The 15,441-nt window shown below is 37.2% G+C and overlaps 1 protein-coding gene across 5 annotated transcripts in view; it reads left to right on the forward strand.

The window, feature by feature from the left end:
* LOC143207342 (uncharacterized) overlaps positions 1–15,441 on the forward strand; it is a 91,145-nt gene that overhangs the window by 32,547 nt on the left and 43,157 nt on the right. The window lies entirely within an intron of this gene.

A 15,441-nucleotide genomic window follows, 5' to 3' on the forward strand; every position in this document is an offset into this window, starting at 1 on the left:
AGTAATTTAAAAATTTTGTTAAATGCTCGGGTGTGGTATATGTCCGGTTTGGGCGTAATTGAAATTAATTATTTGGGAAAAATGATTGAGATAATTAGACTGCGGATCTTTACGCAAAATAAAAATTGTCTGCATCGATTGCAAGAAATAAAAACCAAACTTGAATGTTATTTCTTCCCTTAATGATTTTAATAGAGAAATTGTATATTGACGTCTTCGATTCTAAAAAATTTTCAACAACTTTGAATTTCATCTACTCAATTTTGCTATAAATGCATGAAGATCCGCAGTCTAGATATAATACATTGTCTCATTTGGCTACATTCGATTGAAAAGGAAAATTTCATTTGAAATGAAAATAAGAAATAATTTTATACCATACTGTTACTTGACAATGAAAATAATATTCATTCATTATATTATCGTAATCTTTAAAAATAATTTTCAAGCACGTACGTACGGAGAATTTCATTCTAATTTCCCTTTTTCCATTATAGTCTCGCATTAGTCAATGTCTGGCGAGATTATAATTCTTTCAGAACATTAGGCGTTAATAACGAATGGTGAAGAGGCAAGCTAGAGGCGAAAAGGTCACAGTCACTTTCCAACTTTCCATTACTTAATAGAATCATATGTATATCTTCTGTGTTATGCTACCGCAACGATTCGGTCATTCAAGTTCACGCGAAATCAATTTGGTATTTTACGTAACGTAAGTATTTAATAGAAAGTCACTGAATTTCGATGGAGACATTCATTCGTGTGTAATTATTATGCGCAGCGTTTCATTAAATGATTGTACTGCAGAATTAAACAACGAGAGGATGACTCGGAACTGCAGTATTAAACAATCAGCGATGACTTTGAATCTTGTCGTTGTCGTGTTAATAACATAATAAATTCATTGTAGAAGATATTCTTATTGAGCTAAAATTGCAATTTCACAAGTCCATTTTCAAAATTTTGTAATCGTCGATGTTCTCTGAATAATGTGATGTGAAATAACTGATAAACTAATTTTTTTTTTAACTTTTAACTGAGCACAAATAACAGCATTTTTAAATTCTTCTGATCCTTTTACTGTTGTAAATTGCAACTACTCATTTTCTGTCGTAAATTCATAAAATCCGCTGTCTAATTATGATGTTTGGAAGGTTATATAACTCTGAAAAGTACAGATGAGCTGTGTGTGCAGAAGATATCCCGATTAATTAAACCAAATAATCACGGACAGGTTAACTCTGGCTCTATTCGTTATGCAGTGTCCCATACATAATTGATATGTATTTACGTCGGTAACGACAGATTTTAAAGATCTCCATAAATTATGTCCATGTATAGCCACCGAAAGATTAAAATGTCATAGGTCGTTGAACTCATCTGGATGTCGTCTGCAATGAGGCATTGTATCTAGACGGAGGTCAATGTTCAGAAAGTATCGATGGCATCGGAATTATACTTCAAATGACCTCGCTGAAATTGTTTGCTTATCGTCGGATGCAGATATTTTTTTATACAGCATGAACTGTTATGTCTATTCTATACTTTTATTGGAATTTGCATAAAAATGGTCCGTTTATAATATTCAATTAAATACAATAAAATATAAATAAACTTTTTGTTTGCTTATTGATAAAGTGTTAAGAACGGTGTGATGAAAACCACAGTAGAATAGTGTTCGACAAGCAGTTCTTTTATCTGTTCGCCACCGGGACTTCGTTCCATCCAATGCCCGTCATTCGGCTTAATTTAGGTCACCAAAGTCAGAAGCGTAATCGGCTACGTACTTACGGTCGTTTGCAGGCGATCCATGAAGATGAGGATCTGACAGAGTTCTGTACCTATCGCACAAACATCTTATCCGTCTTATCGGTTTGCAGCTACCGTGCTCGAAATGGTTTTCGGCTTACGATAAACCGCGTTCGTAGGTCGTTTAAGATGATTTCATAATCATCCGTCTCATAACCGTTATCACTGACTCAAAATCAATAAAGCTGTTTGTTAGTCCTGCAAATCTTGTGTCTAGATCACGGAATTTTGCAAAATTCATATTTTTCTATACGAATTTAAACAAATTCTGATTTAAATACTACAACGTTGCAGGTAGACTGCGGATCTTTATGCAATTATGGCTTTCGAAAATTTTCAAGAAATACTGGGATATAAAATATGACAGAATTTAGTACGATTTTAATTTATTTCAGGTCCCTACCACGGTAAATAAGATTCTATTTTACTCCACTTTGTGTTACAATTCGTCTACAAAAATTGGAAATTGCATAAACATCCGCGGTCTAGTTATAAGCATAGATTTTACAGGTCTCAAAATTCTGATCATGCAAAATTTACACTTTTCCCTGTGTGCTAATGTGCAAAAGCGGCGTCTCTCCATCTTCAACGATTATTTAAACACGTTTAAACATTCATAATGTATGGATATCACTGTATTCGGGAAAGTCTACAGAATCTTTTGCTGCAAAGAACAATTCAATATCTTTTATAACAACATCGCAATATTTGTTTAAAGTTGACAAATATGTCTTTCAAAATCAAATTTCTCGAAAACTGAGCGTTCAGGGGAAAAACAAAGCATAGCGAAAATCGAAACGTTTTTTGGCTGTTGGACGGTGTAATTGGACAGTGGATTTTATGGCAGAAATGCGTAATTTAAACAATCGCATTATGTTGATGCTATCGCTAATTAGACGACTATCAAAGACGACGTTATGGAACAACATAGGTCTCTTTAGAAATTGCTTGCTATTATACATATACACAGAAGCAGCAGCTATACATGTCACGACTTCGCGTTCAATTGGATAGAATTATGCATTTAATTATTAACCTATGACCACACGCGTTCGTCATTTTTAACTACCGGCGATGTTCCATTCACGATCTCGTTCAGTGCTGATTTGATTTTTCACGTTAACTTGTGGCTCGGGGTGCGCTATCCTCTTTTAATTTATTAATCGGAGGCCGTAAGTTAACTAGGGATATACGCTCGGTTACACGGTTAAGATTGTATTATCTTCATCGTAGTAGTTATTCCAATATAAAAATACTTGCTCTCGATTGTTGTTGTTTCATCTTGAATTTACGCTTCACACTTAATTTTTTCATTGGGTTCGTATTTATTATAAATTTGCACACGCAATAAAATATTTCAACCAGCATGACAACAACGAAACAAATGCTGGTTTGAATAAACTGTGGTGCAATTAAGCAACAGTTCGATTATTCATTCATTTACCCATTCGTGGAAGTTATTAAAAATCCGTGGGATTGTCAGGGACCGAGGCAAAGCGTAAAGAGACGCGACACCGTGAAACGTTTTTGACGTGGAACACTTTTCGGTTCGTTCCCCTCGCGAGCCTCGGGTAATTGAAACTAATAACGCAAAATAAAAAGTCTGCTGACCATCGTAGTTACTGCCGCGGACAATTAAATGCTCGAACTCGTCAGTGTTCATGCGTCCATTTGCGGCATTAATTCAATCGTGTTTCGCTCCCTGTTAACCGCTTGTCGTGCGGTTCTATAGAATTTTATTCGACGATTCAATTAAGGTAATCGAAAGGTTGTTCCTAACTATATCGTGGGTACCTCCCCTTTGATCTTTCCGTCACGAAATTTCGTTGGACCGTTTCGTGTCCCGTGTTGTTCTCCTTTGTTGATTCACCGCGGTATTTCCTGCGTTGCCGGAAAATTGGAGACAATGAAGACATACGCACGGCTCGATTGATTCACGTAATCACGTTCCCCTTCTGAACATTATGCGAATACGCCGAGAATGTCCAGAATGCGATTTCCTATTGGTCATACCTACATGTTGTGCGGTTCGCTATCGACGTGACACATTTGATAACGATCTCCCATTTTGGACAAACATTTTTCTTAGAAACACGTCAAATCCGCAGTCTACTAACAGTGTAAGCATGTTTATTACCTGGTCACCATTTTTCTATGTATGTAAATGACAAAACAGAAATGAACAATATAAGATAGTTAAATATTAAATAGAATACGACCAGCGGATATCTGTACAGCAGAGTTGGGCATTGATCAATTAAAATTTAAACCATGATTGATTGACTAATGTGTACGATTAAGAAAGGTAATCATTGAAAAATGGACGATTGATTCAATCGATCGATGAAGTTAATCGTCAATCGTTGATTGAAAAAAGAAATCGTCGAAAAATCGGAGACTGATTTAATCGATTGTTGAAGTTAATGGCCACACGGTCTATCCATAAATTGTAATAAGGAGGGAGAGAGAGAGAGACTGAGAGCGGAGATGAAGAATTGACAGAAATATACAGGGTGGTTCACCCACTTGCACACCTATATAACTTCCAAAGTATGCGTTGCACGAAAAAGTTTTGTATACAGAAGTTGCATAGTCTGAAGGGGTACATTATGTAGTGTATTTATTTTTTTACAGGTGGAAGCTTTTCGGAGATTTGAAGGTCGACTTTGTGTTTTTAAATGGAATACTATATTTTTTATACGAAAATATGGAAGAATGTCGAATTCTGATTGTGAGTAAAAAAGTATTGACTTTCATAAGCCCTGAACCTAATAATTAACGAGTAATTTCATTTTATTTGCTGAAAATTTTACTCGTTAATTATTAGGTTTAGGGCTAATGAAGGTCAATACTTTTTTACTCAGAATTCGACATTCTTCCATACTTTGGTATCAAAAATATAGTATTCCACTTAAAAACACAAAGTCGACCTTCAAATCTCCGAAACGCTTCCACCTGTAAAAAAGATAAATACACTACATAATGTACCCCTTCAGACCATGCAACTTCTGTATACAAAACTTTTTCGTGCAACGCATACTTTGGAAGTTATATGTATAGGTGTGCGCAAGTGGCGTGAACCACCCTGTATCTCAACAAAAACTCAGTTTAATTATTAATCAATTATCCGATTGACGATTACAATTGAAAAGAATGTTATCGTTAACCGCAATTAAACACTAAAGTAGAAGTTTAATTGTTAATTGCGATTAACGATTGTAGTAGAAATTTATTCGTCAATCGTCGATTAAATTTTTGCCCAACTCTGCTACACAGTACACTGTTCAAGATCTGCAAAATTTCTTCATCGGATCAGGTCAGTCCATATTTACTCATGCGTCAAATGATTTGTGGATGGGAGTGTACGTACCGTTATTATTAGAAACTTGAATTCTTGGTATACTTTTTAACCGGGAACTATGCGGATGGAATTTGAAAATAGTTCTGATCGCAATCTCTTAAATGATTACTGTTCTTACTTGGAATTTCAATAAAACCACAAAAGCAAAACTTTCTATTGAAACTTCCTCGTTGTAACGTACTTTTGGAGATGTTTGGAGAAGTTTCTTGCAGATGTTTATCAATAAATTAATGAATTTTGTGTTGTAGCATAGTTAACGATACGAAAAAAGTCAAGTACATTATTTTGATAGCGGTAAAGAGTCTCTCGAGCGAGGAAACATGGAAAGGTGATAAGATTGCTCGTGTATTTTTTAATCTGAAGCAGGGAATAAAATGGTGATGAGTGATTATTTGAAAAGTGGTCTATCGGGTGTAGTTCTTTGACCGGCACCGTTAAGTCTTTAAGCATACATACGATGTCGTCCATATTTAACATCCCAATATCCAGAGAAAGGTCATTGACATCATTATCAACTCGAATCACTTAGCAGTGGTTTCTGTTAAGTACTTCGGACAATATGCAGAACGTAAACTGAGGCTAAACATTTAAAAGTACTAATTTTATTCGTCCACTTCACCTTATCTTTAATTTATTCATATTTAATGAGATAGAACTTTGAAAAGAACCATTTCTGATCGTTTAAACAAAATTGCTGCGTGCCCGCCAACTGTGAAAACATTTGAATGAAATTGCAAGAAATATTGGTCGATAGAATCTACGTTCAAAAGTCCGTTTCGCGTCTTTCGTTCCACAATTTGCATCTGCGTCATTTTAGTCGAACTTATTCAAAACATTTCCGAAGTTCTAAAGTGCCATTTACATAAAACGCGATGTAGTTGCAGTGTTATAAATCAGTGAGGTATGTTACCAGTTGGAATGAAATTGTCGTGTCCGCCCCGATATAAGACCGGAAAGGGTTAACGTGCTCTGCATCGTCGTAAAGCCTCCTAGAGTCGAAACAAAACCTTCAGACAACAATATAACGCTTATATCAACACCCAAAATGTTCAACGTCATCCAATAACATGCCACTTCATCATTCCCACGCGTATCTTTATGTCTTCGATCTAAGAACAACATGTACAGTTAGCCGGAATAATACAGTGGCCGAAATTTCTATAAAGTCATCTTCATTTTCATTGATATTTTATAAATATCACCATTTTTGTGCTGATTTATCGTATCTGGTCTTGTGCCTTGTTGACACTCGGATAGAGGGACTGCGCACTCTAGACCGCCATGTTTACTATTCACGTTTGTTTTGTTATTTTTCTGTGTGGTGCAGAACACAAGTGCGAAGTTTCTATAAAGTCACTTAGTGTTTCTCTGTATATATATATTCGAGCAGAGAAATACTTTCAAATATTCTAAAAGTATTAGTTTTAGAACTCGTAGAAATCCTGTTTGTTATAATTTGATTCGCGTGTATTAGAATGCCGAGAGGAATAGTACTACAACAAGTGAAAATCTATGTCATGGGCTACTCTAATCGCGCAAATGCTAAGAAAATTAATCGCTCATACACTGTGTTTAATAATTATATCAATTTACGTGAAAATTACGGATAGAATCATTTTAAAGTTGCTAATAAAGAATAGTCGAGAAGACAACATTCATTATGAATGAGGTCTGCGGCTAAGGAAAGGAAAAATGCAGCACAATTTCGAGCTGAATTGGAGCTCCCAGTAAAAACAAGACGTGTGCAACAACTTCTAAATTCTTCCGGACAAAAACGCAACGTAAACCAGGCCTTAAAGAAGTACATAATTGATGTCGTTGGAGACCATTCACAACTTTAACTATGAATTTTTTAAAATATATTGTACAAGATATTTCTAATGTAACATTCTATCCATTCCATTCAACCGGTAGAAATTGAGCGATTAAATATCGATTTTAATACTCCGGGTCAAAATAAACCCTGGTTCCCCCGTCGAAGGGCTGATACATGTTTTGCGTTAATTCTTCCGAGTGTTTTATTGGTTTCACGTGGTTAAATTGGTAAAGGCGTTGACGAGTAAAACCAAACTGTCGGGGCTGCATTGCGTGGCACGTGCTCTAACAAGGCGCTGGTTCGAGTAAAGTGCCACTAAACTCGCTGGCATAGACTGACTGGTAGAACGACGACCTCGCGATCGTGGTCGTGGTCGTGGTCGTGGCAGTCGGCAGCTGCCACTGCCGGTTCGTTTTCATAGCGTGCGAGCACGCACACTGTTATTTACTACAGTTTATACTGGAGTCGGCGTAACTCTTTCCGTATCATTATTCTCCAGATACAGAACGTCTCCATACATCTGAGAAATTCGGGACCGATGTGTCACTTGTATCGTGTAGATACTATTCTTCGATCTGGTACCACTAGTGTTACAAGAAAATTTCGGGTACCGAGCCTCAGGTCGGATTTTGATGGTTTGGGTTGCGTTGGGACCCGAAAATTAGTGATACATACTCGGGGAACCCGAAAATCTATGACATTTGGATCCCCGAACAAAACAAATTTTCGGATTCTCGACCCAATTCCAACCCTACCACTACCCAACCCGATTTCAACTTCAGGTATTACGAATTTTCGGGTCCCAACTCGAACCCAGCGAAAATACCCGACCCGAATCCGAATTTCTGGGTACCCGCTCATTCCTAGCTACCGCTGGCATCTTTTACGCGTACTCACGTGCACCGATTCCAATTATCTTTCACTCTCCGATTAAATTGCTTATAACGGAGAGCATTACACTATAACGTAGCCGTTAACTGTACCCTTCAACGGCCGGTTACCCTGCAACGATGTGCTGTTTTCGCTGAAAAGTGAAAGGTTATGCATCGCCGCAACCTGGACTTTCGTGAAAACTTCTCAGCAATATCGAACACGCCGATACAAATCGATTCCATTCGGATATTGTTACGTAACGTCGGACCCGGCCCTAGGCTAGATTTCTGTAACCCGATGTGGGCCGTCCAAGTTAACCAGAAGCGTTCTCGATTCTCTTTTGTAATAGGACATCGCGACCTAAAATGTTTTATCTAACCTACATTCTACCAAAGAGACGCTTCCACGAGGCATTTCAATGCGGCTTCAAGAATAACCCATTGGGAAATTTTATTTCAACGTTTCTGTGCGAGGTCGAATATCTGCGAATTGCGAATTACGAAGTTGATGAACGTTTTATAACGAGATCATTTGAAACAAGAAGATTTCGCATTAAATTAGTACATGTTGTCTCGCCGATATATCAAATCCCTTGTCATGTTACACCTGTCTGTGATTAAATATTTGCAGTTGAATGCTTTTAGTCCAGTCAATGAATGCTCATAAGGGGGGTGTAGAATTGGGAGGTAAACATACTATGTAAAAGGAGAATGTAGAGGGTCCCCTTTTTCAGTTTTCCGCTTATATCTCGGAAACTATGCGTCCTAGCGACAAGTCTATTCTATACAAAATTAAAGCTGACAAAATGTGTCATAAGATTGACTTCATTCAGTTTTCCGCTATCTCGCGTAGTTTCCGAGATATCCGCGCTCAAAGTTCACTAATTGTAAAAAAGAAAATTTGACTAGCTAACTCTTCAGCACAATTAGTAAACTTTGAGCGCGGATATCTCGGAAACTATACGAGATAGCGAAAAACTGAATTGAATCAATCTTGTGGCACATTTTGTCAGCTTTAATTTTGCATAGAATGGTCTTATCGCTAGGACGCATAGTTTCCGAGATATAAGCGGAAAACCGAAAAAGGGGACCTTCTACGTTCCCCTCTGCACCCCGCTCACCACCTAGGATTGGGACTTTGAGTATGTTTACCTCCTATCTAGTCCGAACAAAGACCCAAAGTTAAAAATTGTGTTCCTTCCATCTCCCTCTACAACAGACGAATAGTTTTCTCGTTCGAAGTGAAAGGAGGGTTATAAAATAGCCGTTATAAATATAAAGCTATTGGAATATCCCTTCCACTGCGGGGTTTAATTCTGGACTGGGTAATCAGTAGGGCTGGGCGGGTACCCAAAATGTTTTGGGTTAGATCTTGTCGGGTTTCGATGACTCACATGATGACTGACAAACGAATAGCAGAATCACCGGATCTAAGAGACAGCACGGACCCAAGGGGTTTTCTTCATCACGGATTTACTGTACTTACTGTAAGAATTTCAACGGAATGCGAACGAAGGTTACTGTTCCACGACTCAACAGTCTCGATTAGGAAATCTGGTCTTAGGAAAGTCGCCGACTCGATCTTCTCACGTACCTGGCGTATCCGTTGTGTTCAATGTGTTTGAATGTTTGCAAAACTAGGATGCATGGAGTATCATTGGCGAAAGCGTGAAAACGCGGATATACCTACGTGCTTTCTCGGTTAATGAGTATCTTCGCAATGGTTTCAGTTTCCCTGTATTCAAACTCTCATACTGGAGTCTCGTTACACGCGGATCGTAGAAACCTAAGAAGACTCGACTTCGCCAGTCGAGACAAAGTAAAAGGTCTGAAGTTTGCACAGCAGAACTGTATAACAAATATCTCCGATATTTAGGAACACGTAGAAATATAACAGGCTCGAAACAATTACAGAAGGTACAATAAAGTCTTGATCTAACAAAAACCTTCGGGTCTGTGTTGCTTCTTAGATCGTGTAGTTCTACTATTTCTGTGCGACACAGTGGTCCGAACGGCCGATCTACTTATTTCATATTTAATGCATCCACATTAGTTTCTAAATTTAATAAAAATTATAATTACAACAAGCGTGTTTATAAAATTGAACATTTTGTGAAAATTACTTTCGATCGAAAAATTACTAATTTTCTTTTATGAATCCCGCCGAACCTGTTTACCTCGGTGCTTTATATTTCCGTTTCTAAGCCCTACTTTCGCGCGAAGTACTTTCTTATTTATTATACGATATCGTTCTTGGAGGAATGTTTGCCGAGAGGCAATATGAGGTACTTCCATTTTACGAAAGATCAAGACGGTTAAGACCCCAGGAGTTAGGTCAATAAACTAAATGTAGTTTCGCTAAGCCAATTGAATGTGTGTGAAGTACTCTGTACGTCTTCTACATTATAGCAAGCAGCGTGTGCACGTGTCCGGTAAACAAAGATGCTATAGGAGAGATTGTTGAACGTTAGGATGCAATTTTATCTAGGATTTGCAGAAGCCAGATGGTATCTTGAAGAGGGGCAAAGTATGCGGAATGAATCATACACATAGTTCTCGGAATATTTTCGAAATCGTTGACGGTATCGAGTGATGTAACAGATAAAACGATATCTAAGAAAGTTTGTTCGAACAATGTCACTAAATAAATAATGCTAAAGTCGCTAATATCCATGATATAAGTTAAGTCATATTTTAAGTCATAAGTGCAATCGAGTTATTGCATCGTTTAAGTCTGAATTATTTATTTTGTAATGCAAAAATTGGCGCAGCTGATCATTTTCCCTATGAAAGTGGTGGAATAACGGCATTCTACGTGAAAGTACGAGTTCGGTTTCAAAAAATTCAAATTCACAACATTTTCTACGAGAAAATGTTCTACTTTTTGGTTCGATCTCATCACAGACTGTTTCGAATAATAATCATTTTCAATTTATTATTATTCTCATCCATAGCAACGCTGGCATATGTCAGATTATCCACTGAATAACCTTGCCTATCTACTGACCCTCTTATTTAATCAGCCGCAAGGGTTTCGCAGGCTTTCGTTACATCCATTTCACTCGATCTCGATCGGCCTGTTTATTTCTCTCTGTTTTGCCTGGTTGCATCATGTCGTGGTTTTCCGATTTTTACAACCGCTGGATTTTTGCCAGTTTCTCTGGTCAGAGGGCCTCGGTTTCGAATTCCGATCGATCAATAACGCAAGCACTTTTACCATAATTGTCAGCTCGAAAAAATTAGCAAACTAATGTGGTCCTCTGATTAAAAATTTTATCATTTTTAAACCACGAACCTCCATATTAATTTGGTAATTTTTTCGAGGCATGTAGAAGATGTCCAAAGTGATCGAAATTATTATCTTCTTTTGATAAATCGTAATGGTTATAAGATGAATAAAATTACTAAACTAATACGGAGTTCACTGATTAAACATTTCATAATTTTTGACCCATGAACTCCATATTAATTTGGTAATTTTTTCGAGGCATCTAGATGGCCAAAATGATCGGAATTTTTAACTTATTTGGATAAGTTGTGTAGTAATGGTTACAAGATGAAAAAAATTACTAAAATAATATGCAGTTCATGGTTTCAAAATTTAATAATTTTTCATCAGTGAATTCCACATTAGTGAAGTAATTTTGTTCATTTTATAACCATTAAGACTTATCAAAATAAGGTAATAATTTCGATCAACTTTGGACACGTTCTAGATGCCTCGAAAAAATTACCAAACTAATATGAAGTTCATGGTTAAAAAATTTTATAATTTTTAATCAATGAACTCTTTCTTTTACTGACCAGCACATTATGTGAAGTGCCTGTTAATTGCAAAAGTGACGTGTTATCAGACAGGAAGTACCTACGTGGCGTCAAGTACTTTTGCGATATCCGATACTCGTGCACACCGGCGAATTTTTTGCGATAAATTCTTGTTTCCATGGACGGCTTCGTCATTCGTGTATCCAAACTGTCCGGCACTTGCCAAGTCCCACGAGTCAACGTGAAATCTTATATCCCCAGCATTAGGTCACGTGTGAAACTGTCCGGGTTTATTTAATCGTTTTCTGCACAAAAACGATACTGTGTCGCAGATTGTTATCGTTTGACGTCATAGGTTTCTGTCTGGCATGCTGGCTCAATTATGGCTCACTAGAACAGTCGAGGATTTTTTAGCGATGCGAGAAATTGCGTGGGTTGGATATGGAAGTTATCCGCATCAGGCTTTTTACCGGAAAAAAAGCTCGAACAGTATGAATGGTAGGCTCACATCAGTTAGTTAATCTCGAGTGTGTAATATTTCTTCGGAGACCACATGCGATATCGCTTCCGCATTCTATGTATACCCAGTGCTCCTGATTTTTCGATATTCTCCATTTGTCTAGAAATGAAAAATCAAAGTTCATATTATTGTAGTAATGTTGATAATGTCCATTATCAATGTTATTTGTCTTCTTTTACGACATTCTTAAAAAATACCAGGTTAAAAAAGGAAACGGAAATTAAGTGGAAGTACCTCATATCGTCTCTCGGTAAACATTCTTCCAAGAACGCTATCATACAATAAATAAGAAAGTACTTCACGATAGTAGAACTTAGATTCTGATTTATTATTTGCCGTTGTGCAATCATTGAAGATATAAAACACCGAGGTGAAAATGTTTATTTTTCTATGGGACATTCGCGAATTTATTTATGCCATTTTTCTTATTAAACTGACACTAAACGCGATATAATTTGAAATGTATTTAGTGGTTTAATTCGGCTTAAATCGACTTCCTCCACCCTGCCGGCCAATGCTCCTGATTTTTATTACCACGCTTATATTAGCTTGCTCTGTCGTTGTTGTATGCGTCAAATCTTGTAATCGAATTTTAAACCACTTCCCGATGAGCTGGAGACTTGAAACTTTAATCATAGCTCAGAACTGGATGACAATGCAGTATTAAAACACAAATTTATAAAAGAAACTGTGCGTCCAGGAGAAAAAAATATTTAAATATCGGTAGTACGTCATCGCGTTCAGCGATCCCCACTCCACGCGCCAGCGCTCCCTACTCCACTGACTCATTTCGCACCGTAAGAACTCAGTGTGATGTTCCGTTCATTCGGTTCCATTTCGTACAATTTCAGACTCCATCAAGAGATATCGTCTCTTGGAGTCATCCCGTCATTCTATCTCACTCTTCTATTTCATACCAGTATTACTACATCTTGCGTTCCATTTAAAAAAAGACTGAAAAGTAGAAAATAAAAAAATATAAAAAAACTTTTTCAAAACCACGCTTATATTAAAATGCACTAAAAAGGAGAAAATAATCTTTTCCTGGTTCTCCCAAAAATTTAATATAAATTTTAATAAAATCATGACATTAGTGACTATAGAAATAAAAGCGTGGAGTGCTGAACTATATTGACGTAATCTTCGTGGGCGCTCCACGCTTTTATTTTTATAGTCACTAATGTCACGATTTTATTTAAATTTATACTCAATTTTTGGGAGAGAACCAGGAAAAAAATTATTTCCTCCTCTTCAGTGCATTTTAATAAACGCGTAGTTTTTAAAAAGTTTTTTTAATATATTTTTTTCTGATTGTATTTCGCCAGAAATGAAAAGACATTTTGCAAAATTTATATTCCTGCGGCGACGTTGATAATGTAATTATCTGTTTTCTTTTTAAAAATACCTCGAAAAACACCTCGAAAAAAATGCACCTGCCCCCTTCTTCCTCCTCTTCTCATCTTTTTACGTTCTTTTCGAATTTGTTCTTATCGCTCGCAACTCCTTGTTACCCTGTGTTTTTTTCTTCAGCTTGACTACCTTTCCACCAGGTGTCTCTCGTTGCTCCTCTCCATTTTTTCCTTTACTTTCACCCTTTCCTTAGCCTTCTAACCTCTTACCACCGCCCACTCATTTCTACCCGAGCGCTTCCTGTCTCTTATCTGCTTCCCTTCTCCTTTCCATGATTTTCTTTTATAGCGTTTTTGCATTTGCATTCTTTATTCTCCGTAACGTGTCTACCCTATAATTTTCCGACCTTTTCTGGCTCGTTGCCCTTTCCTCGAGCTTTTTATCGTTCAACACCAACTCCGAACAGTATATCAGCATTTCCAATTATAACCGCGTGTCTGCGTCATTTTTAGAAAAAATCAGTTTGATAAAAAAATATATATGTACATTATTTTATATAAACATGGGCGTACTACAGATGTCACCATAAGCGAACGGCTTATCTGAGGCACGTGAAACTTTGGTTTATTTATAGATAAAATGATAAACAATATTTCTCATCGAAACAGATAACAGCAGCGTCGCCGAGTAGGCAATAAAGCAAATCTACGTCTGAACACAGTAGTGAACACACCGCAGTGAACACACCGCAGTGAACACACCGCAGTCCCATTATCAATACTTATACTTTCTTTCGCGGATAACTACTACACCGGACTCGAGTGAAAATAAAATCGAGGAAGAGGAAAAGAATTGGCCAGGCGATAAGGCAACGTAGATTAATGTTTCCCGCGAACTTCGCTTTATGTAACTCGCATAAGATATGATTCACTGGGGAGGAGGCGTGTGTGGTTGTATGAAGCAGAAGATAACGGTTTGTTTAGATTGTCGTCGGGATCGAAAGTGAACGCGCGCAAGGCGTTAAATCTTTTAATCTGGCAGGATGTATGCTAACTGATCTAAGCGCGGGTGGTAGTCACGACGAGTCGTGACGGTAGCAATGAACGCCGGAGATCATTGACCAACCGTCAGGCAACGTTCTACGCATTGTCTATGTATATTTATTACCGCGATTAAGCAATATGTATCTTGTAGATTCGAACAAACAAAAAACATTCGACCGAGTCCCACAGGTAGTTCACGAGAGAAAAAATCCGGAATTTTTTTCCATGAACCTAGAGAAAGATTTCAAATCTGTATTTTGTCCAACAAAATGATGACTCAACCCCTTCCTAGTTTAACACCTGATATCGTACCGCGTGTGATTCATTTTTTCTTAGTCATGACTCAATCTCGCTTTTTGGCAGCATTCACGCGTTTTCCAAGGAATTTCGTATCCATGGTATTTCTAAAAAATTTCTATTTCATCATATCTGTGAATACACGAATTCGAAGAGCTCGAATGTACGATACTTCAGTCAAATGCGAAAGGTAATTCCTGGAATTATTAAAGAAAAAAACTTTAAAAACTTGTCTGTACTTTTAAACTTATATCTGGTGGAAGTTTCACTGAAAAATTCAAAACAGTCATCAAGCTATAGCCTATAATCCACAATACACACATACGCGCCAGCGGAGCGTATAGTGATCGTTAAAACTTCGTATACGAGGTCGCATTATATTTTAAGTCTACGCAGAAGTCGTTTCAAATCTGTGTTGCAGTACTCGTTTTTCTATCAAACCCTACCTTCTATTTTTCGATTATGTTTATATCTTTTTGTAGATATGCATGGTGTCCCTTAAAACAATCACCCATCAAAGGCAGACATCTTCAGATTGTAAAGATGCGCTCGCGGAGATAAATATATTCTTGTTATTTTTCTAAAATATTGTAAAATAGTCGGTTTTG

The sequence above is a fragment of the Lasioglossum baleicum genome, chromosome 3, assembly GCF_051020765.1.
Source record: "Lasioglossum baleicum chromosome 3, iyLasBale1, whole genome shotgun sequence".
Lineage (NCBI taxonomy): Eukaryota > Metazoa > Arthropoda > Insecta > Hymenoptera > Halictidae > Lasioglossum > Lasioglossum baleicum.